General features: G+C 36.4%; 1 pseudogene across 1 annotated transcript in view; it reads left to right on the top strand.

The window, feature by feature from the left end:
* The first annotated feature begins 266 nt into the window (after positions 1-266).
* The window catches only part of LOC307104043 (phosphoglycerate kinase 1-like), a 137638-nt pseudogene continuing 112193 nt past the window's right edge, over positions 267-25711 (top strand). Inside the window, exon 1 of the transcript in view lies at positions 267-323. The product of the transcript in view is annotated as a phosphoglycerate kinase 1-like (transcript). The remainder of the gene's footprint in view (positions 324-25711) is intronic.

Raw genomic sequence — 25711 nt, 5'->3', positions numbered from 1 at the left:
GTTCTCCAAGTAATCAATTAAGTCCCCTCCACTCACATGCTCCAGGAAGAAATACAGTTTGTTCTGGTTGGCAATCACTTCAAATAACTTTGTGATATTGAGGTGATTTAATCCCTTAAAACAATAGACTTCTTGAAAAAATATAGAGAAACCCCGATGACTAATGGCTTTGACAACCACCTCTGTTTCGGTCAGCATGTGCCAGGCCAACCACACCTCAGCAAAGGATCCCTGCCAATGGTGTTCAGGAGTAAGTAATCGCCAATATGACATTCCTCATTGGCAAAGATTGTTGCAAGGTCATTAGACATGGTGACTTCAAAGTAAGAACAACAATGAAAAGAAATTTCTTAAAATAAAAATGAATAGCAAAATAAAAAAGGTAAGACAAATAAATGTTTCAAAGGAAAAATAATAAAGAAAAATGAGAGAAAAAAAGTAAAAATCAGAGGAAAGAAATCCCACAAAACCCAAAATGGAATTAAAGTGACAAATACAAGCCAACTAGTCCAAGTCCAAGAGGTCACCACAAATCAGCTTCCTGGATGATAAGGGACAAAAACCTCTGCCCAGCCAGGGCCTTATATGGGAGTGGCACCTTACGTGGTCAAAGGAGGAAATTGGCCAAGCATGGCTGGGACAAACCACAGTAGTTTTGTCACTTTTTGGTCTCATGACCCTTATACTCTGGGGAAAACAAAAAAGATGGCCAAGAGCTTTTTGTTTATGTGGAATATGAAAGAATAATATTGACTGTGTTCGAAATGAAAATCTATAAGATAAAATAAAATTAAATTAAAATGTTACACATTTTTGAAAGAGCATTTTTTACTATGCTTTCTATTTTCCCCCAATGTTTTTCTCTCAACAAATTTATATTTTGTTCTGTAAAGTTTTCAAACTAATTAATATATACATTCTCCTTATAGATGGCTATTTTATTTTGCATAAAAACAAAATATGTTGTTCCTGATCAATAACATTTATTATCTACATAAATATTCCCATTCTGTTTATATTTGAAAATGAACATTTTAATTTTCTTATTTATGCTCCATTTGCCAGCACACGCTCCAGAGATATGATGGTGCCAATTTGAAGAGATGATTGAAAATCCTTTCAAATCTACATGTCTAAATTCCCATATTATAATGGCTCAACATTCAAAATACTTAAATTGTCCTTCAGTCACTGCATAATAACATTTCCATGGTATTCCTTTAATATAAAAGAAATTTATTCTAAACTCAATTTATTTCCAGAGCCAAATGCTTACTATAAGAGAGATCTTTTTTTAAATGTCTATATAAGAAAGTCACTCTAAAGAGAATTAAATAAACCGTACCACCAGCAGCTATAGAACAACGTACAGTTAACGGGGCCACATGAGGATAAAGCTTCTGATGTTGGCCACAGTAGCACATAGACAAAGAACAAAAATCCCCTCAGGTGCTTGAACTCAGGACATGCCCGTGGTGAGCTCTGTTTTTTGCCTTCCCCCTAAAGCAGCACAAGTCTGTGTTGTTGTTGTTTTTTTCACAGATTCAGTAGAAAATGCTAGTATGTGATATAGATTTGGCACTTTTATTCTTAAGCTCCTAAAAGTAGAAAGTGGCTTCACATGGCTACCACAGATGAACATACAAACTAGCAACACATGGCATATTAGGAAAGACTGTGACTGTGGAATACTAGAAAGAATAAATTGCTTGGATATCTGTCTTATTTCCAATTCTGCTACCATCTGGCTATATATTTGGTGGCCTTTGATTGTTTTCTAAAATAGCAGTGTTGAACTGCACAATCATTAATATTCCTTCATGATGATTTTACTGTCATATAAATTATATATTAATTTCTGTCCACTTTAATTGTATAAAAATAATTCCTATATGTACACTGTTTTGTTTGTATAATAAAAGTCATAATGACTAAAGGAGTCATTGCAGGACAGATTTATGGGAGTTTGGTCCAGAGAAGCCTGGAGGCAGAGATATTTTGGTAGAACCCCAGAAAGGCAAGTTGTTCTAAGAAATCTGAGGCATATCTGCTTGATGGAATTCAATGGTAGTTAATACAACATATACATAACCCTAGGGATGAGAAGATCATTCTTATAACTGGTCAAAGAGCTGAAAGATTTCATTCAGGTGGAAAGATCATGTCTAATTTCCTGACATAGAATCTCCTTCAGTGATTTCTCTATTCTCAAAGAATAGAAAACATTCACCATGTGGATGGAAGGTGGAATTACCCTCTTTCTCATTGACTTACTACTTTTACATAATGCAAATGTATTTTAGGCCAAGATAGGGAATTGAAATGTTGCTGAAATATTGATATATTTTAACTATAACTCTGAAGAGGTTGTTAGGCATTCAATACCCATTCATGATTTAGAACTAAAATGGATAGAAGTTTAGATATATTATGCTATATTCTCTCATTTAACAAGTGACAAAAAATTTAAAATACCAATTAAGTGATTTTTTGCCCAAGGTCACACAGCTACCTATCAGTCAAGAACAGATATTTGAACTCAATTCAGGACTATTATTTCATGATACTAAATCTTATTAACATCTTTTTGAGAATCTGCTTCTCAGGATTAATTTCAGAACATTAATTTATGAAGCATCTGTGGAAATTTTTACTTAAACAAGGAAATATGAACAAAAATTATAAAACTATTAAAATATTTTAGTTTGTCTGACATAAATTATAACATTAAATAAAACAATTAATAGGAAATTTCTTGTATTGTAAATTTAATAGTGAAATTACACTTAACATAATAATGGTGTCTTAATAGCATTTTATCTAATAAAATACCTCTCAAATACCTAAGCATACATTCCTGATTATAAAGGTAGAAATATATGCAGATCCATAGAGTAACAACAACGTATTTTTCTCTCTTATAAAGCCTACCTGTTTCAAAATGGCAAAAAAACACATTATTTATATAAAATATTCAAAGTCCCTTTGCAGTTTTATATATATACTAGAGGCCCGTTGCAGGAAGATTCCTGCAAGAATAGGGCTTCCTGCGGCCATCTCTTCCACCCCGCCTGCTTCCCTCCAGTCTCTGCCGCCCTGCCTGCTCCCCTCCCTTCTCCGCCGCCCTGCTTGCTTGCTTCCCCGCAGCTTCACTCCCTTCTGCAGCGCTTAGCTTCCTTCTACGCTGTCTTCAGTTTTTTGTGCCTGGATATGCAAATTAACCGCCATCTTGGTTGGGTTAATTTGCATACTCACTCCTGATTGGCTTGTGGGCGTGGCTTGTGGGCATAGCAGAGGCATGGTCAATTTGCATGTTTCTCTTTTATTAGATAGGATTAGAGGCCCGATGCACGAAATTCTTGCAAGGGTAGGCCTTTCTTCCCGCAGCTGCCGGCACTGTCTTCCCTCCAGCACCCAGGACCCGGGCTTCCCTCGCAGCCCTGGCTTCATCTGAAAGGTCATCCGGAAGGACATATGTTCGAATTAGCATACCACAGTTTTATTATTATAGACTAGTAGCCCTGCGCATTAATCCGTGCGCCAGTAGCTCTCTGCAGGGCCTGGCCGCTCCATGCCCACTGCCCAGAGGCTCTCCGTGACCCAGAGGCCCATCTGCACTGGGCACAGAACGCTTGCTTCGTCGCTGTGGTGACGAAGCAAGCATTCCGCCAGGCTGCTCACGCTGCCCACTCTCAGCAGCCACCCCCCCCCCCCCCGGACTGGGGGACTCTGGCAGGGCTGAGAGGACTGGGCGCTGCCATTTTATGGCTGTGGGCGCTGCCATCTTTCTGACAAAGTGATGGTTAATTTGCATATTACCCTTTTATTAAATAGGATACCTGAGTCCTTCCGATGGTCACCTGAATTTACCTGCACACTGTGTATAAGAACTCTGCATAAGAGCTTGGTTGATGATTTACACATTTTCATATGATCTGCTACATAACAGAATAACAGAAACTAACATTTTATTCTAGGCCTGATTAAAAATATGTTAATATGTTATTGATTTTATATGATACTAATATCAGTATTATGCTATTTATTAAAATGTATTTTTTAAAGCAAATAAGTAAAATTTATGAACTGTACACTTCACAAATTATTTTGATATAAATTTTAAAAATATTTAAGGCTTTATAAAGTTCTATAACAAAACTCTTTTCAATTTCTACCTACTGTGAATTATTTTCAGGCCTGTTTGTCTTAAGGTTAAATTGAAAATACAGTTTTAGGTTTTGGTACTTTACTTTGTCTAAATGACTGTTTTATTTGCAGATATTACAGCAGCATGAAACTGTGATTAGAATGCATCCAATTATTTGCTATAAATTCACACTTGCACACAATTTCCAATAAGACACGCGAGCAAGTAAGTAACCATCTAAGGCAGAATAAAATCCATCTAAGAAGGAATCATACTCTGGTCATAATAGATTGTTAGTAAAAATTAAAATAGCATCTGAAATGTTATTTCCCTGTATCATCAAGCTTCTAAATTTCAGTGCTATCAAATAGTGCATTATCTCAATGATATTTTGTCATGAATATTTTTGGGATGTTAAAAATAGCTTCCATCTGATTGATTTTTAAAATTCATCAGTGAAGCAAATAATCACTCCCAATTACTAGAAGATGGTGTCTACATAAATGAACATTTTCTCGCCCTACTGAATCCTGTGAGCTAGTGCTCACCAGTACAGCTGGCGTGCTTTTCATAGCTCATGCCTACTCTGAGTGATTAGTGTGCCCATTCTCAATGCTCCCTGTTTTACAGTACTGTTTTTAAAATATGTTTGATATAATACCTAAATATATGATATAAAATGGTTAAATTTAATATAATTAAATATTTGTAATCATGACCACCGAAATATTTTAAGGAAAATATAGAATTCCTCAATAAAGTTTTGAATATCTATTTGAATCTAATGTCACCCTGCTTCAAGGCAATATTTTCATCAATTATGTATCCTTCCCAAAGAGTAGTTTGTAAAATTGTCAATAATATCCCTACTCCAAGTAAGCTAGTTCCTTGGCACAAATACTCAAACTTAAGGAGAAAGCCACTTGGATTTTTAAGATGAATTCTGATGATGTATTGGATTTATACAGCTGGTTTATTCTGAAACCCTAGAAAGTATGCAGCTTGGCCTAATTCTACTGTTTTGTGCTCTGTTAATAGTAGTTTTAATTAAACACTGCATAAGAGAAACTTAATGCTTTTGTCCCTGCCTTTGTCATTTAGCCAGCCAGAATAGTCTATATAGTTTATACTTATGTAAAAATTCACTAGGAACCAAGATGGTCTAGAAATGGGGGGTTGGATATTGTTAAGAGATGATTCTACATAGGTTTTTTTCCACTATTCTGTCTTGTGAATAAGGAATGGACTGTCCTTTCCTAAGGACTATCATTTTATGAATGTTTTTAGACAACAATATTGGAAATCAGAGGTACCATGCTTTAATAAAGCAACAAACAGATTCACTTATACCCTTGGGAGTTAGATTGGGACATGTTTATTTATTGTCATTATAAAATACAGTTTCCTTAAGTCCAAGTTTCTTCCTCTTTACACAATCCAGTGTGTGTCAAGTGTCATCTGGTCCTTTTTGCATCCACCAGTGAGAACTGAAATCCAGAGAACCAACACAAAAATATTGATTGGCTATTACAAAAGGTGTGAGTAATAATATGTCATTTTATCTTTGACACATGAGTCTCAAGTCTTCAACCACCATCCATGAAAGTGAGCCAACCTAAAAGGTGAGTTCTCAACTCAGTTAAAATGTCAGACCTTTCACAGCCTTGATAGTAGATCTTTACCATAGAAATATTCTATTACTAAAGGGAAGTGTTTTGTTCCTGTGGAAATAAATACTCTCAATTTGAATATAATTTCCATGTGTACAATGCTTTGGCCAAATCTGCCATGTTTTGATTCCAAAATTATCTTATTTACCATTATGACCTTATGGAATTTCTTTGCTAGTTTGTCACTAAATTATGTAAACTTTTTTTTATCAGTCTCATATGTAAGAGCACACACAGAGATTTGCTTACTAGCTTATTCTCCAACTGGCACATTACCCAACATCTACCATTTATTTTCTTCTTACTGAGTTTCTTCAGACATCAGGCTGTAATATGTCTAGAAAGAAAGAGTTCTCTTATGCCAGGATCTGTAGGAGAAACCTTATTAAAAAATTAACGAGTTAAAAGAAAACCATTCCTCTTTGACTATAATTGGAGTAGGGCTGGACATATGACTCAATTCTCATTAATCACATATAAGAAGAAGTCTTTTGAGAGATTACTGAGTAATATAATTTTCCATAATAAAAACAAGAAGAAAGAAGAGGAAAAATTCTGTCTTTTCTCATGACTTTCAATGACATTCTGAGAGCATATGATATCTCCAGCTCTGCAGCCTTCTTTTGATGATGAGGAAATAAGCATGAGCACAAAACAAATATGGCAGAGATGGCTACATAGAAGAAGCAAGAGCCTAAGTCTTCATGATATTTTTGAGCACTATACTAATTCTCCTGGAAGTCTGGTCAAGTACATATAAAAATATTCTAATTTTGCTTTTTGAGTCACATTTAGTTAAACATCCTATACTTAGAGGATTAAAATATCTCCAATGAACAATATAAAGAAAATAGGTATTACTATTATTAGTGGTACCAATTTACTTATTATGTTATTTTGCAAATATCCAATTTGAGATACCAACATTTTACTTTTGTTCATACAAATGTGGTATGTGTGTGTCACTGTATATGTGTGTACCTGAACATATAATGGATTGTGGCATTGCATCAGTTTATCTATTCATGTTTCTCTATCTCATTCAATATAAAATATTGCATCAATATCATATCAATATTATGATACTTAAAACTTAACAACTTTAGTTACAATTAAGCTTTGTTATAAAATGCATTCCTCTGTACATGGGGCTTCAAATAATACATAATTAAATATCAGCATGAATATTATTAGAACTTAGTTTGTATTTATGTTGACTGTAACCTAATTCTATGCCCTAACTAAAATTTTAGACAACTTATGCGAGAGTATTCTAAATTATTACATGATTAAAAATAATTTAGTGAGGTATGCTCTCACAGCAAAGAAGTGTTTTATCGTGAGCAGAGTGCCACTATAGCAAAAGTGTATGTGACAAACAGGTTTAAAAGTAATGTTAAATTTCTTGATTAATCTGTTTATTTCCACATGTAAATTTAGTGCTCACATTAAAAGACAAAATTTATTTTTATTTTACACACCATAATTTATTTTAATTTCACTTGTTCAGGTCTTTAGATGACATCATAATATTAGCCATAGTTAAATTATTTATCCCTTGCAGTATGGTAATTTGTGTTTAGACTGAATTTTCTATAGCTGAATATAAATTGCAAACTTTATTTGCCTTCATGGCTTATTTAGTGATGTGCTTAAAGCACTGCACTGTTACTTGATGTTTTAGATTGCATAGCCAATGTTTATTCATAATTTTAATGTTGTGAGCCAAAATATTCTTGATTTTATGACTAAGCCACATTAATTAATTGATTAAATATTAATGATAGAAAAGTCATTTCAATAAACAACAAGCTTTGCTGAGCCTGCCACCTGCCACCATTCCTGCTCCCAAGACGTGCAGAAATATAAAAGGCCCGTGAAGAATTATCTCCCAACACCATTCTTTGTGTTAAGAAAATAAATCAAGAATGTATATCTTAATATTTGCCACTTAAAATAGTGTCCTTTGGATGATTCATTCTTAGATGGACAAGTGCTTAGACTTTAAGATTTTGTGTACTTTACTTCTCTTTATATTGGGTTCTCTGTATATTGGGGTTGCAAATGGCTTAAATAAAATTGTTGGAATAGGATTCTTCTGATTCCAATAGTCGCATCACTCTGAGGTTTAATCTCCAGTTGCTTTGAAGTTATCTAGTGTGGAAATATGTGGCCAACCCATTTGTGCCTTGTTCTCTTCCCTTGCAAAGGGCTTGGACATCTCTTTTGCTGGATTGATTTGACATTGGCTCATATGGGTCCTGTAGATAACCCTACATGTCAAGTTGTTTCTTTGGTTCTTCAATGCAATAGCCCAGCAACTATAACGGGGCATCCTTCTGCCTCTTCTTTGAGGATCCCTTTAGCCACCTTCTCAGGCTACATGATTGATTATCTCCTGAATTCTCAATGTGTTTCCTAAATTCCTTCTGTTAAAAAGAAAAAAAAAAGGAAGCTGTGAGAGGATTAAGTGCTATCTAGGGATCTTTTATATAACACCCAGTTGCCAGTTTTATTCCCCTGAATCCATTCCTAGTAGTACTGGATAATGCCTCTCAGTTCTTTCACTCAACAACTGCAAATCCACTAAAATTCCTAAAACTCTTTCATACTACTTCTTTTTCTTATATTCTCCATAGGTGAGAAGAGGTAGCCTTTTCTATCTCCCTGCCTGAACAATTTTTGCATCTTTTTTTCTCCTGCTTAGAGAATATAGCATTATTGCCTAGTTATTGTGGTTAAAATATGTATCATCTTCCAGAAAATAAAAAGAAAAAAAGGCAAAAAGTTTCTTTGTGTTATAAAGTGTTGGCTCTTAAAATGGGAATTATGTGAAAGCTATAAAAACAGGAACAAAATATGATATTAATGTTATGTAAATAGTATAGCTATTACCCGATATTTAGTTATGACTAAATTCATATCTCAGATGGTTAAGGTTTGAGAAACAATAATGAATGTGTGAAGTGTAAATAAAACAAGACTATTGACTTTTATGTCAAGGATGTAGAGGATAAACAAAAGAAAAAACACACAATAAAAGAGCCATAAAGTCAGGATAAGAGTTTATCAGAAGTGTAAATAAATTAATGTAAAGAAAGTGAAAAATCAAAACAACAATTACTGAACTAATGAGCAATGAGTCCATAAGAAATTGATATATGCAAAATTTTATAATTATTTTTGTTTATGAGGAAGAAGTAAGGTATAATAAAATATATGTTATTTAAAATATTTATTGTAACAAATTATATGTGAGTCATATATATGAATATCAATAAAATGTTCTCATTTAGGTATTTCAATTGTCTCAAAATATGTTCTATCATTTATTCATTCAAAATGATTTATTTAATACATACTGAATGGCATTTTAAAATCCAAAATCGGATGTTAAAATGAAGTTTTTTGAGGAAAGAAAGAAAAAGTAGGCTTAAAATAAAGATAGGTAAAGGTATTAGATTGACTTCCATTATTTTTTTTTTTTTTATGTTTTGTTTTCTTTTAGAGAGAGAAAGGGAGAGGGAAAGAGAGAAACATCGATGTGAGAGCAGAATATCGATTGGCTACCTTCTACATGCCACTTACCAGGCGTCAGGGGTCAAGCCCACAAACTGGGCATGTGCCTTGTACAGACATCTAACTGGCAATCTTTTGGTGCCCAACCAATTGAGCCACACAGGCCAGGGCTTGACTTCTGTTCTTAGGAAGTCTCCTGACACTTGACAATACACAAATGTACTGCTCTGCTCAGTCTTCAACCACATAGTAGCAGTACAGATTTCTTACACATCGCAATGCTCATCACCAGTGTTCATTGGAATAATAACACTCAAAGAAACTTGCAACTTAGTAAAGTAGTGCAGTTTCTTTTGAATAGTAACAAAACTAACTTTAGTGGGGTTTTTTTTGTGTTTTTTTTTTGTTTTCTCTTAAAAATCTGTAGACACAATGAAAAATACTCATATGCTTGTATTTCAGATTCAGTGAAAAGAAAAATATTTTCCATGAAACATTTATTTTCAATTGGAGGCCATAAAGTATCCATTTGTTTTATTGTGCTATAGAACTAATACCATGTGAAGTTTCATAGCAGATAAAGATAGATGAGTGAAGCTGCAAGCCCACTAATAAAGTTATGCTGACAGATTGATACACAAGTATTATATATTGTAGTTGACAAATGTGTCCTGTAACAGTATTTTTTATAGAGTAAGCATGATATCTCATCTACCCATTTTCCAAATGGGATTGTAAATGGCCCTACTCAATCTTCCTAGATAAATGGTGTGTATGAAAGAGTGTACTGAAAGTAAAATCATAAGAGAAGTGCTATGTTTAGTCTCCATATAACTCTATGTGATTGACATTGTTAGTTAAATGCATGTTACTCTACAATCTCCCCATCCATCTGTTTCTTTGGAGGAAATTAGGACATATGCAAATGTATTTATATCTCCTTCAACAGTGGGAACTTTAATTTCAGTAAATATGAAGTGTCAGTCAACTTTTGGAATAGGAACTAGGTTAAGAGTAGAAATAGAAAATAAGGCATAAGACTGAAAAAGAGAAGAAATGTTTCCTACTTAAGTTTAGGAAAACAAAGGAGAGAGTAGGAATAAAGTCCATATAGAAAATAATATCAATATTCATAGTATTCAATAAAAAATATATACAATGTATTGAACATGGCGGAAAATTGAGACAACATGGAACACAATAGTTTTAGCTACAACACCTTTAAAAAAATGTTAGTTAAGTAAAAATCACACTGCAAGTGCAGGTTGTATTTCAGCCAAACAATAGTATCCACTATATTTAATGAACATTGTATATGTAAATGATATAAGATTTAAAGAGATGCTTATATTTAAGATATACATTCTTTGTAAGTTTAAGTAATAATGTGATCAAAGTAATATTAGTAATTACTTAATATCCATTAATTAGTTATGTTTGAGAAACAGACTTAATCATAGTGACTAGAACATAGCAAAAATGTTAGCTCTGGTCCAAAATATTGCCAATGAAACATCATGTGGTTGCATAAAATTGCATGATATTTAAGAAAAACAACTTAAAATTAAAATGGCTTTTTAATGTCAAATAATATTAGCTATAAGTAAAAGTGTCCTTTATAACCTATAATTTCATATAAGTTCTCTAAAACTAAAGAATAAGAGAGTCATGTTAAATTTATTTTTACAGCTCAATTTTGTACTGAAAGATGACAATATACAAAAATCCACAAGTATTTACTAATTTTTATCAGTTATACTATTCAGGTCAATAGATGTATTAATATCAATGTTTTCCATGCAAGACATACATCATTAAAAGGAAGTTTTCTAGAGAGGAGAAAGTTTGGAAACCTAATTACAGAGGGCTCTGCCAGACTTCAAAATGAAGGGGAGATTCTGCTTATTCCAAATATCCTATTGCACTTTTAAAGAGAGATTAACCAGGAAACTGAGAGTAACAATTAGGAGTCAGAAGGAAGCAGGGAGAACTTATTAAGAAACTATGTTTTTGGTGAAGTGAAGTGGTGTGAGTGCTGCTGATTGATTCAAATGCCCCCTACTCAGGCTCCATTGGAGAACTTTCTATACAAAGAAGTAACTTGAACTAAATATTCCTTAAGGACTTCTAAAATTCGACATACTGAATCTCTCTATGGGGATGTGAGCTTCAGATCAAATAGCAAGAGAAGTAATAGTATATTGAATGAATTTAACTGACAGCAAAATGTCATAATGCTGATGAGTGAACCAAGGCTAGAATACTTGTCTTATTGTAGGTTGGTTCTATTTTTTTACCCTTATATATGCTCTTAATGATTTAATATCAAACGTAACTCTGTTTTGATATTATTGGCATTTAAAACTTAAACAAGTAATTCTATAGCTCCTGTAAATTAATATTTTAAAAGCCTTTGTTAAAGCATGTCATTACCTGCCATGAATTCTGCATCTTTTCTAAGATCCTTTTTCAACTCAACTGCATCCTTTATATACTTTATCATTCATGTGTCCTTTATACACTATATCGTTATTTTGTAACTAGAGGCCCAGTGTACAAAATTCATGCACAGATAGGGTCCCTAGGTCTGGCCAGCCATCAGGGCCTTCCAGCTGCCTGCCAGGGCCTTCCTTCATTCCACACTTCCCCCTAGTGGTCAGTGCACGTCATAGTGAGCAATTGAACTCGGTCTCACAGTTGAACTCCCGAGGGGACACTTTGCATATTAGCCTTTTATATATAGAGATTTTTACTCCAATTATTTTTCTCATGTATCTGCTTTTGTTTTGCACTTTTCTTGTTCTTTTTCTATTTACTATGACTATCTTACATTTTATTTCATTTGGAAAATCATCTCTGACATTTTATTCTTATTAATTAATTTTTAATTTTATTTATTACTAGAGGCCCAGTGCATGAAATTCATGCACGGGTAGGGTCCCTAAGCCTGGCCAGCAATCAGGGCTGATCTGTGGGGCAACTGGTGGGGCGATTGGGGGGCCCCTTGCTAGCAACCCCCTTGGCTGACCTGGGGCCTGTGGTCTGGGGGCAGCTTCTGCATTGAGCATCTGCCCCCTGATGGTCAGTGAGCATCATAGCGACAGTCATTCCACCATTCAGTCAATTTTCATATTAGGCTTTTATTATATAGGATACTTGAAATATCCAGTAATGTGAGAAAAGGTAAATGGGATACTACACATACATAAAAATGCTGACATTTAAGTAACAAAATAAATATCAATCACAATAGAAATAAAATATCATAATAAATATTTGTATTTGAGCTATGATTACACTAGATAAACTAACATAGCCGATTGAGTGCTGTCAACTCCACATCTCTCCATTCACACTCTCTTGTAGAGAGAAATCTAAAACACCTTTCTTCTCTGTGAGCAGCTGTGGACACTCAGCTGGGATCACCTATGGCAGCTTCCAGGGAGGGTTACTAGATTTCACAAGTAAAAGTACACAAGAAACAGGTAAATTTGAATTTCAGACAAAAATGAATACTTTTTCTAAAATATATTTTTATTGATTTCAGAGAGGAAGGGAGAGAGAGAGAGAGAGAGAGAGAGAGAGAGAGAGAGAGAGAGATCAATGATGAGAGAGAATAATTGATTGGATGCCTCTAGTATGCCCCCTACTAGGGATTGAGCCTGAAACCCGGGCATGTGCCCTGATCAGGAATTAAACCGTGACCTCCTGGTTCATGGGTTGATGCTCAACCACTGAGCCATGCTGGCTGGGCATTAATTTTTATTTTGGATATGTTATATGCAATATTTGGGACATAGTTATTCTTTTAAAAAGTTGTATATTTGAAATTGAAGTTTAACTTGGCATACTGTAGTTTATCTGGCATACTACTGGGGCCCTGCATGTACTCCTGAAATAATTCATTTTGGTTCCCAGAGGAAACTGGTGGCTGCTTCCTTCAATCCTACATCCCAGCACTCGCACATTTCCTCAAAACAGTCTTCCTCAATGCCTTTCTGTCAGCCAGTTTATCTGTGATAAACTAGCAAATGTCTTTCTTTTTAAAGTAGTCCAATAATTTCTGTTTCTTAACCGAATGCGGATAAATATATATAAGAAAATATATGGATTTAGATATTGTTTATGGGTCATTTATTTTTCAAAATTGTCTAATTTTTTTGTTTCTATATTACTAAAGCATACCAAAATCTCCTTAAATATGTGGCTTGAAGATACTAAACTCATGTCATTTATAGAACTTCCTCTCTGTTAAAAAAAAAAAAAGTTTATTATTTGACTCAGCCTGCAAGATCTCATCTTTCCTTTGTTTCAGCTTCCAATTCTGTTGTAGGAAGTAAACCTATAAAGATTTTATAGAGAGAAGCAATCATAGGATAAAAGATCTTGGTAGCACATTGAAATATGCTTTTATAGATCCCCTACTGACAGTTAAAGTCCATCAAAGACAAATTCCCAATAAACTTGGTAGTTTGATTAAAATGAATGGATCACAATAGAAAATATAATTATTGGTTGATAGATAAAGCTAATGCTTAATGAAATCAATCCCTCTCTTCATATGCTATTGGGCTTTTTTTCTTATAAAATATTTCAAATAAAACACAATATATGGTGTGTGCATTGTTCTTATAACTATCTTGGAACAATAATCCAAATAATTTAATAAATCACTTTTCTTAAGCAATTGACAGTTTTGGATATAATATTTTAAAGTAACATGATAGCTATAACACAAATAGTGTAGTGCATATGTTTTTAAGCTGACATTTTGGGTGCCATTTTGCCATTCTTGTTTCTACACTTACTAGCTGAATGATGTTGAAAACTATTATCTGTATCTCATTTTCTTTCTCTGTAAAATAAATACACTACTGCCTATATATCTCAGTGTTATTGTGAACTGTAAATGAGATTATACACATATATATGTACAAGTAGGTACATAGTCTCTAAAGCAAATAATTGTTTTTTTAAAGTAACTGATAGTTTGTTGTAACAGTTGACTTTATATATTTTTACTGTTGTCAGTTATAGGTGGGAAAATCTATTCACCTATTAGCCTAACTAGTTTTACATGCAGTAACAATCAGTATCTAACTTTGTTCAAAAATAGCTACTTTATCTCTGACTGTCCACTTTACCAACATTCCAAAGTACTTCAAGGTATTTTTAAAGATCAAAATACTTTTATTGTTATTCTACAAGTAATACATTAATATTATAATATTAAAAAATTAAAGGGAAATTTTACTTATAATCATATTATGTTCAATAAAATCAATATGCATTAATTCCCCACATAATTCTTCTTTATAACACTATATCATTTTATTAGTAATATTTAAATTTTATTACATGCTCCCATCATCTAACACATTATTTATATTTTCTGACTTCCAAGAAGTCAGTGCTAGAGTGAAAAGGACACAAATGCTATTAGTATACATGGGTTCAAGTATGGGTTATAATTCTTATTAGATTTTTGATTTGAAGTAAACAACTTAACCTCTCTCAAGTTCAGTTTTATTCTTTATAAAACATGGACTCTAACAATAACAACCTTAAAGGATTAAGTTGAAAGTTAAATGTCAAATGCTTTGACATGTTTTATTATTTTGAACCCTCACTACAACTCAGCTATGTCTTCTTTTGGATGGTTTACCATTTTTAAAAGTAAATAAATGACTAATGGCAATGATCCAAAATGACTTCTAACATTATAAAAAAAACACAGATGGTCCCAGATATTATGCTAATTCTCATGAAAATATAAAGGATAATTTATGTAGTTATGTTGAAAAGAATGAGCCTGAAACTTCCTATAAAAGGAACTACTAATTTATGTAAGTACAGAGGACAGTAAGTTAAATGATATCACAGGGGTGCAATCATCACAATCCACAAAGTGAGACACCACAGTACTAAAAACCACATTTCCTTACTATACATGGCAAGTACGGAAAATGAGAGAGATATAGAGAGGTAGAGAGCATATTAGTTTTCTAGGGTTTGCATAATAAAGTACCACTTTCTGGGTAGTATAAACTATGGAAATCAATTTCCTTACAGAGGCAGACACACTGAATGAGGGCACTCCCATATTATCTCATTTTATTTTAACTACCTCTGTAAAGACCCTGTCTCCATATATTTACACTCTGAGGTGCTGGGGGTTAGAGTTTCAGCTTACAAAAAAAGAAAAATACTGCATGGTATGTCTTATATGTGGAATCTTTTCCAGGGGTGGGAATGGGGGGAGTCAATTGCATTGAAACAGAGAAGAGAAAAGTGGTTAGCAGGGCTGGAAGGAGGAAAGTGGGGAGATATAGATTAAAGCTGTGGTTGGCAAACTGCGGCTCGCGAGCCACATGCGGCTCTTTGGCCGCTTGAGTGTGGCTCTTCCACAAAATACCACAGCCTGGGCTAGTCTATTTTGAAGAAGTGGCATTAGAAGAAGTTTAAGTTTAAAAAATTGGGCTCTCAAAAGAAATTTCAATCTTTGTACTGTTGATATTTGGCTCTGTTGACTAATGAGTTTGCTGACCACTGGGTTAAAGGATACAATTTTCAGTTACAAGAAAGTAAGTTCTGAGGAATCCAATATGGCAGTGTAGTAGGTAGATGTTACACACATTTCATCCCAGGACCAAACTGGAATTACAACTAAAATATAAACAATCAACCTGAATAAGCAACTGAAGACTAGCTGAACAGAAGTCTTATAACCAAGGGTTTACAGAAGAAGCCATATCAAGACTGGTAGGGAAGGTGTAAATTCAAAAAGGGCTGGCCCGGCCTCAAAGGGAAAAGATTGGAGGGATATCTCAGATGCAAAGGTTCCCATGGGTCTCAACCCCATGCTGGGCTCTCTAGCCCAGAGCACCAGAGCCGGGAAGAGGTGCTCATATAATATATTGCTGTGAAAATCAGTAGGGATTCTGTCCACCAGGGAGAGACAAGAGTCTGCTAGAGATACAGGCATCCTCATAAAGGGCCAATGCACTAAATCCCATTCTCAGCCACTCACCTTGGGCTCTGCTAGAAGGAGGGCAGAGGGAACTAGATACTTGTGAGGAGAGACTAGGGTTTGTGGCTCTGGGGAGAAAGTTACTTGGTCAGCTCTCTGTGCTGAGTTCCTGTCACATACTACAGATACTATCTTTTTGGGGTGGAGCACTCCCTTCCATATGGCATCAGCCATATGGGGAAATGCAGTAGCCCACCCTCTGGATGTCCTCTCACCCCACCATGTGGAGCTCACCCCCTGCTGAGGAGTCATATGCCTGGGCCAGTGTGCAGAGGTACCAGCAGTCAGGGGTTATCAGTTTCAGAGTTGTGTGGCTTTAGGGTGGGGGCCATCCCTCCGACATTCCTGTGAACCTCATATATGCCTCCCCCTCATGGGATATCCACTGGCCCTACACTCTAGGCTCCAAGTGTCCCCACCCACCCTCCCAATTTGAGGTGACACTGCCCTGCTGAGCTCAAGCTCTTGGCAGAATCTGGGACAGGCTGAGTTGTGTGGCTCTTGGAAGGGATAATTTTTTCCCTTCCAAGCCCGACCAGTGCAGAACTCTCTTTTCACTGGGCCATATCTTGGTTGGTTTGGGCCTGATATACTTTACTGACCTCACCCAGAGGACTCCCTGAGATCCCTCCCACCAAAAAGTTCTCTTCAGCTACTTATGTGTAAGGTGCCAAATTTCTTTATATATTTTCAGTATAACAACAAATATTAACATATTGGATGCAAAACAAATATGAGAATCTAGCAGTCTTCTGTTAAGCAACTCCCTCTTTGCTCACTTTTAAAGGGGAAATCAGTTATTTTGCATTAAAGATGTGGAATTTTTGTTAAAATGGAACTGATTTTTGTTATTTTTAAATAACTGCTCTCCCCTGCAGGCCTGTTCACCCCCAACTTCCCTCCTCTGCTGGTGTGGTCACCCCTAACTGCCCTCCACTGAAGGCTTGATCACCCCCAACTGCCCTCCCCTGCTGGCCATCTTGTGGCCACATGGAGGCAGCCATCTTTGACCATATGGGGCAGACATCTTGTGTGTTGGAGTGATGGTCAATTTGTATATTACTCTTTTATTAGATAGGACTAGAGGCCTGGTGAATGAAATTCATGCACTGGGGAGAGGATGTCCCTCAGCCCACCCTGAACCTTCTCCAATCTGGGACCCTCTCACAATCTGGGCCTGCTGGCTCCCAAGTGCTCGCCTGCCTGCCTGCCTGATTGCCCCTAACCGCTTCTGCCTGCCAACCTGATAACCCCCTAACCACTACCCTGCCAACTTGATCGATGCCTAACTGCTCTATTGCCGGCCCAATCACCCCCAACTGCCCTTCCCTGCCGGCCATCTTGTGTGGCCATCTTCTGTCCACATGGGGGTGGCCATCTTGTGTGAGGGTGTGATGATCAATTTGCATATCACCTCTTTATTATATAGGATGTTGCATATTTTATTTTATATTTATTTTTTTGGTTTTTTTCTCCTTCCTTGGACTAGTGGAAGATCGTATTTTATTTATTTATTTATATTTTTAAGGTATTACAAATTGTAGTACATATGTCTCCTTTTTCCTCCATTGACCTCCCCCCGGCCTCCCCTACCCCAAGGTACATGCCCCCCCCACAGTGTCTGTGTCCATTGATTATGCTTATATGCATGCATACAAGTCCTTGGGTTGATCTCTTACCCCACAGGCCCTCCCCTGCCTTAACGCTGTAGTTTGACAGTCTGTTCAATGCTTCTTAGTCTCTGTATCTATTTTTGCTCATCAGTTTATGATGTTCTTTATATTCCACAAATGAGTGAGATCATGTGATATTTATCTTTCTCTGACTGGCTTATTTCACTTAGCATAATGCTCTTCAGTTCCATCCATCCTGTTGCAAATGGTAAGAATTTCTTCTTTTTTACAGCAGCATAGTATTCCATTGTGTAGATATACCACAGTTTTCTAATCCACTCATCTACTGATGGGCATTTAGGCTGTTTCCAAATCTTAGCTATTGTAAATTATGCTGCTATGAACATACAGGTGCATATATCCTTTCTGATTGGTGTTTTTGTTTTCTTGAGATATATACCTAGAAGTGGTATTACAGGGTCAAATGGGAGTTCCATTTTTAATTTTTTGAGGAAATGCCATACTGTTTTCCACAATATTGACACTGATTACCTCTGCTTTTTATTGCCTTGTGGCTTCTCTGACTTAGGGCTTGTGTTAATTGACTTTTTTCTTGTTGATGTCTACTCCCTAGCACAGTTCTCAACCTATTCTTAAGAAATGTCTGCTGAATGTGAAATAAATTATTGTCTCTTCCAGACTGTAAGCAGTATGTGTATCTCTCTGCCTCACTGCCTGCCCTCACTCCTTATCCATGTCTTGTGTATAAAATCTCTGAGGAGGAAAATCTTGGTTTCCTAATTACAACTCAGTAAACAGTTTACCTAATGAAAATTTATTTCATTTGTAACTATGTCAGACAATTCAAGTTGTTTTCTAATAAATTGCCCAAGCAGATCCAACCAGCTATGGGCTGTGGTGACAGAATGACCCATACACCAAAAATATCTCCAGAGTAAACTGTTAAATGACAGAAATACTGAGCTTTCTTCAATGATGTGCTATGTAATCTGGCAGAACCTTTGCTTATTAGTAAACTAGATTTAAACTTTTTATTTAGAGAGGCAAAGGTGGGCTTATATGTCTTCAGAATCCAGAAGAAGGACTTCCCAACTCCAAAATCTAATGTCTCAGTTTATTTTATCAAGGATTTTCCATTCTTCAATTAAAGATATGGCTTATCATCTAAACATCCCTTGGAGAAGTTAAATGGGAATTCATATTAAAGAATAAATATGTACTTGACTCTATTCTGGAAGCAGATCTGGCCAAGGAAAAGAGCAGTAAAGGGGTATTAGATAATTGTAACTATGAGACAATGGAAATAATTTTAAAAGACAAGATACAAGAACACCTTCACCTCTGACTCAGCATAAAGTTTGCTCCTAAAAACAAAGGTGATAGAAATCTATAAATATTACATTTAATAAAATATCTCTGAGAAAGATGTTTATAGCATTTTGGCATTCTATTGTTGTTTTTTCTGATAACACTTAGATTTATTTCTATAAAATATCTCAGAAAAAAGAAATATTCTGATATCACTGACTGTGGGTCCCATCATTCAAAGATCCCATGGACACAACCGTATCATCATTTATCAAGAGCTGTGCTAGCTCATAGACTTCATCTTTAGCAGTGTCAACAGCACAGAGTACATCATCAATCTTTCTTTTTTATATTACTTTTTTTTTTGTAAAGCTGGTTCTGTACCATTTTTGAATGGAAAGAATTACTTTCTTATTTAGTTGTGATGAAGAGTAAAAGAACATTTTTGGGGGAAGCTCAGACATGAGCATTGTGGAATGAATGTTATGCTATTAGACTTTGCTTTAGTTTTTTCATTAATTCATATATTCTTTAAATCTATAGTGTGAATTAATTATTTTGTAACATAATGCTTGTTTTAGTTTCCAGGATTGTCAGAACAAAGTACCACAGACTAGGTGTCTTAACTCACAGATATTCACCTTCTCACAGTTTTGGGAACTAGAAGTCCAAGATCAAGGTGTTGGCAAGTTTAGTTTCTTCTGAGGCATCTCTTCTTGGCTTGCAAATGGCTGCCTTCTTGCTGTGTGCCCACAAAGTCTTTTCTGTGCATGTGCATCCCTGGTGTCTCCCTTTGTATCCAAAATTTCTTCTTTTTATAAGGACATCAGCCATACTATCAACTTTTTGTAATTTAATCACTTTTTTAAAGGCCTTGTCTTTAAATATAGTCACATTCTGAGATACTGGGACTTAGGGTTTCAACATATACATTTGGGGAAGGACACAATTCATCTTACAGGGATGATCATCTCTAGGGATACAACTTGGAGTAAAACAAATATGGTACCAGTTCACAGTGTGTTTATACTTAAACTAGGGGCCTAGTGCATGAATTCATGTACCTTGAAAGGAACTGTGTGCCACAAGACTGCAGTGAGCACAGGGGCGGTCTCTGCCCATCCTCTGTGTCCATGCCTGGCCCCTCCCACAGCGGCCCCCCAGTCCCCTGCCTGCTGGCAGCCCCGTTCCTGCCACCACTCTCACACCAGCACAGCTTGCACAAGCTGAAGGCATGGAGCGATTAAGGATTGGGGCTGGTGCCAGCAGTGATTGCAAGTGGGGCTGGCACTGTCAGTGAGTGCGAGTGGCTGCTGCCCTCATCGCCCCTCAGGAGCAGGAGGAGGTGGAGAAGCCCTCAGGGGCAATCGGGGCTAGCAGCTGCTGTTTGCACCCGCTGAAGATGCCAAGTGATGAGGGCTGTCACCGGGCGCCAGCAGCAGGTGCAAGCAGCGGCTCTGGTGTCAGTAGCGGGTGTGAGCACTGAACGGGACCACAGTGCATGGGAGCAAAGAATTTTCAGTAGTCACCAGAGGCTTGCCCTGATGACAACAACCAGAGCCCTGCCTTGGTCTGGCGCCCCCGCTAACCTTCTCCACCATCCCGCCATAACTGACGCCCACCAAGTTCCACATGCATCCCCTGATGGTCAGCGCACATCATAGCGACTGGTTGTTCAGTTCAGTTGTTCTGCCATTCAATCTATTTGCATATTAGCCTTTTATTATATAGGATTATATAGGGTAGGGATAGGGTTTTAATATGTGGGTTAACATATAAAAAGATTACTATTTGTGATAAACTTTTTTTAAAAAATAATAAGAACAAGAAGCTGTATGCTCCACTGTGTGTTTAGTTCATGCCTCTTCAAGGAGTTGAGTCCTTGGAGATGAGATAGGATGAGCCCCCCTGCTGAGGGGACCTGAGAAATTTTGGCTGTCAGGTGTAATAGTTCATTTGATAAGGCTCTTGGAAGGAAAAAAAGTATGTGTATTCAAGGCCATTGTCATAGGCTGATGGTGCTGGAATATAGAAAACAAAGATTGATGTTGTTAGAATATAGAAAACAAAAAGAAGAGAGCTATTAGGTAAGTTGGAAAGACTGGCAGAAGCCAAATGGCACAGGACCTCATAAGCCATAGCAAGTGGAAGGGATGCAATATAAAAAAAAAATCATCAGAGAGGTTTAACAACAGGAAAATATAAGTGATTTATGTTTTTTTTTAAAATCTTTATTGTTGAAAGTATTACATATGTCGCCTTTTTTCCCCCATTGACCTCTTCTAGATTGTCCCTACCCCTCACCCAAGGCTTCATCAGCCTATTGTCTGTGTCTATGGGTTATGCATATAGGCATATGAGTTCTTTGGTTGATCACTTTTTTTAATTGCTCTATTGAATATAAGTGGGTAGCATAAAAGGATAAATAAATAAAGGTTTTTATAGTAATTCAGAAATGACCTGGTGATTTGGAATAGGAAGTAGTAGCAGAAAGGAAAACAGTGAAAAAATTAAAACATATGTTGGAAGAAGATAGTGGGCTTACAGTTTGTCATCAGTTCCTGTAAAAAACTGGGAAGGATCTAAGATTCATATTTCTACCTTCAATCTAAAAGGCTAGCTTGTCACAGTTTCACTGATGCTGGCAGAAAATATGTGACTCCTGGGTCCACGCTAAGAATTTAGCCTGTTATAGCTAATGGGGACTGGCAGAAGACACAGGGGTCCTAGGTCAGAGAAAAAGAGCCTTATGACTCCTAACATAAGCAGTAATCAGAGTATCAGCATTTTCTGAACCTGCTTACTGACCTTGGATTCCTGCAAGTTAATGTGAAGAGGGCCAGGAGACACCTGGGCAGGTAATGAGAGTTATAGCAGAGGATTACTGAGATTAGGGAGCTCAAAGCATTTATAATGATCAGTAAGCAAGCGTGCCTTTGTCTCTGAAGGAAAACACTCTGTATGTTGTCAAAGACTAGAAGCAAATGTATCCTTTGTTCTGTTGGAGATGTTATCTCTGTTATCTAGGACTGTACATATTATAAACATCCTTGCAAAGGTAGCTTAGAAAGCAAGGGCAGGCAGTGCCACTGCTCACAAAATGTGCAGAAACATGAAACACATACAAAAAATTATTTGCCAACAATATCTAACCTTTATTTCTACACTGTCTTGGCTTCTGGCAAAAATTCCCAGGAGTACACTGTTCCATCAGCCACTATGATTGATCTGACAGGTTGGGAACAAATCTGTTCAATTTATCTCGTACGGCATTTAATTAGGACTACTATCAATAGGACTCCAAAGAGCAGGATGAGACCAACTTACAGTACTCACTTCACCCACACCCCTCAGGGCCCAGACGCAAAAAAACTGAAAAATAAAATAAGCCATCACATTATTCTTTAGAAAACCAAGTCGCTTTCTACTTCAATGTCTGTCTGAGGTGTCATTGTGTCCTTGCCTGAGGCATTAATCGAGGTGGAACAGGATCTAATATCAGTTGCTCAGACTTCTTACCATGACTTGCAAGGAGGGACTCTATGGCATATCTATCATCCATAATGATGCTGGCCAGTGAATTGAGGCTGACCTGAATGCCTTCTCTGTGCTGAAGTGGTATCATTGATCATTCCAGCTAAAGTCAGGGGCAAATTTTGTATCACCCTCTCTAATTGGATCAAGTATATTGTAGAGATCACAGTCCTCAGGTGGCATAAGTGCGTAAAGTTTCTCACCAGGAAACTCTCAAGAGTAAGCAAGTTGATGACACTTTAGAGAGGTCTCCATAGTTGTGTTGGAGTTCATTGATCTTTTGGAGGCATTTTCTTAAACACATGAAGGTCTCTAGTGTACACCGCTAATGGGCAAGCACCGTGAAAGAGTCAGTGTAAGGCCTGAACTTCCACACGAGAAGTACAACCAAGAGAGTGCACGTGGCAGCTCTATGACATGTTTAACATTGTTGAGGGTCCCCAAGTGGGATCTACATGAGCCAGGGCCTCCAACATAACCTCCCGACTGGTCGATACGTCTAAGAATTTCCAATGCATTTCAAATTGTTTTTGATTTTGGAGGAATTACTGAGAAAAATCAGTCCAAACTATTTTCTTTGTCCATGCCTTCCAACCCATGGGGTGACTGAGTGATGGGTAGAGGAATGGCAGTGGGGAAGATCCAGAGGTGATGGCAGGTGTTTTTGAGAGACATTTTTGGAAGTGAGGGCATACTCTGCTATATCTGATACAATTCTCCATAAAATTAAGGGGAATGACAAGGAAATCATAATCAAAGCTGTCACAGAGGTGATGGGCAGCCCAACAGTTACTTAAATTTAAAGCAATGGCAACATTTTTGGAAAGCCTGCCCCAAAACATTTTCTTTATGAGACACACTCCAGAGATGACTTTTAAATAAAAAGATTATTAATGTCCTTTCATGTACCTCCAAGAATCTAAGATATTCCTTTCAGAGGTGCTGGAGTTTTTACTCATATTCCACCATAACAAAATCAGTACATCCCATGCCAATATCTATAATTTCCCCTACTTTTCAGTCATCTCTTACTCATATCCAAACTTAGTTCGAAGTGGCTATATGCATGAAAAAGACAATATTTTTATAAATTTACATAGAATTGTATATCCCTGCTTTGGCCTGTGAGAGTTACTATAGGTGGACTGGGCAAGCAGTAAGTCAACCAAGTGATCATTTTACTTATGACTAGGACCACATCAATCCAGCAAGATAATCCAGGTTGTTGAAGTAGAATTATGTTTGAATCCCCTGGGTTCCCTTTGGGAAGACTGCCCCCTGGAGAATGTGATAACTGGAGTGACACAGAGAAAGAGAGAAAGGTATTAAGAGAAAGAAAGAAGCATGATATATAGCAGGGTTGAATCCTAATTGTTTTTTAATTAGCCCTCTACCAATTTCATAATGACCATGACTTAGAAAGTGGCCACGAGGAGATGATCCCTTACTCAGAACAGCTACATTCAGTGTGTTTCTTTTTATTTATTTATTTAAGTGTGTGTGTGTGTGTGTGTGTGTGTGTGTGTGTGTGTGTGTGTGTGTTTCTCTCCTTGATGACTTCCATAGCAATGAATGAGATAGCCTCAGTGGGAGATTATTTTATAAGGGAAGCATGAAGTCAATGCAATGGTCATTTGTAAGTCAGGGGCTGATTCCATTTGAAAACTTAGTATTTAATCTACTCCTGTGAAGGGTCAGAACACCCCAGGGGAGGATTTTGAAAGACCCCATAACAGTTTCAAGTCCCCTGGAAATAGGTCATTGACAGAGGAGTCATTGAGGAATGGGCCATGGGGATGATCTGTGCTAGCATATAAAAGGTAAATCTACATCTAACAGATGAATAAATAATCTGGTTGTGAATCTGGTTGTGAATAAGGCAGTAGGATGTGGCAACCCTGCCTTCAAAGAATATAACAATGTATCTCATGTACAGCTACAATTTAATAAATATTTATTATTATTATTTAAAAATATTTTTATTGATTTCAAAGAGTAAGGGAGAGGGAGAGAGAGATAGAAACATCAATGATGAGAGAGAATCATTGTTCGGCTGCCTCCTGCACATCCCCCACTGGGTTCGAGCCCACAACCCCAACATGTGCCCTTGACTGGAATTGAAACTTGGACCCTTCAGTCCACAGGCCGACACTCTATCCACTGAGCCAAACCAGCTAGGGCTATTTATTAATTTTTAAAGAAACATTTAATATGTATGTGGATATTCAAGGACAAATACTGTTACACCTTTGATTATTTATGGATGAAAATCTGATTTCAAAGTAAGATAAGTACTGAATACTGTATGTAGTATTAGATAAGGTAAATTATAATATTAAGTAGTAGTGCCATGTTTAAGAGAGAAAAATCATTTACATTTCATTAATATGCTTGTAGTATTAAGGAATCAATTAACAAAAATTTACTATGGTTGGTTTTATTTGTGTGTAAAAAACTGAAACTGTCCAGGGATATAGAAAACACGATAACCTGTATATGACAGGATTCTTGGAGAATTGTTAGGCCAGCTTTTTGAGTTGTGTTCTGTACTGTTATATGGACACACAATGTGCTAGTGGAAGTGGAGTGGATGAGTAAGACAAATGTTTTCACCTCTTTGGTTCTCACTAAATCAGAAATAATAAGCACTTAATTACTAGAGTGGCAACCTCCCAATTGAGATGTGATGTTTTAAAATACACTTTTAGTGATTTCACAAAATTGGGCACAATAATATAATATGTTTATCTCCAACATAATAATTTTATAAAGTTAAAAATCTAGATAAATTAATTCACAGGGCCAGCTATAATCGAAGGAAAACAAAACACATGTGGACCCAAAGGTGTCAATCAAAGAGACAGAGGGA

The sequence above is a fragment of the Cnephaeus nilssonii genome (assembly GCF_951640355.1).
Source record: "Cnephaeus nilssonii genome assembly, chromosome: 8".
NCBI lineage: Eukaryota > Metazoa > Chordata > Mammalia > Chiroptera > Vespertilionidae > Cnephaeus > Cnephaeus nilssonii.
The sequence above is the reverse complement of the archived record's forward strand: the minus strand, read 5'-3'. Positions and strand labels throughout refer to the sequence as shown.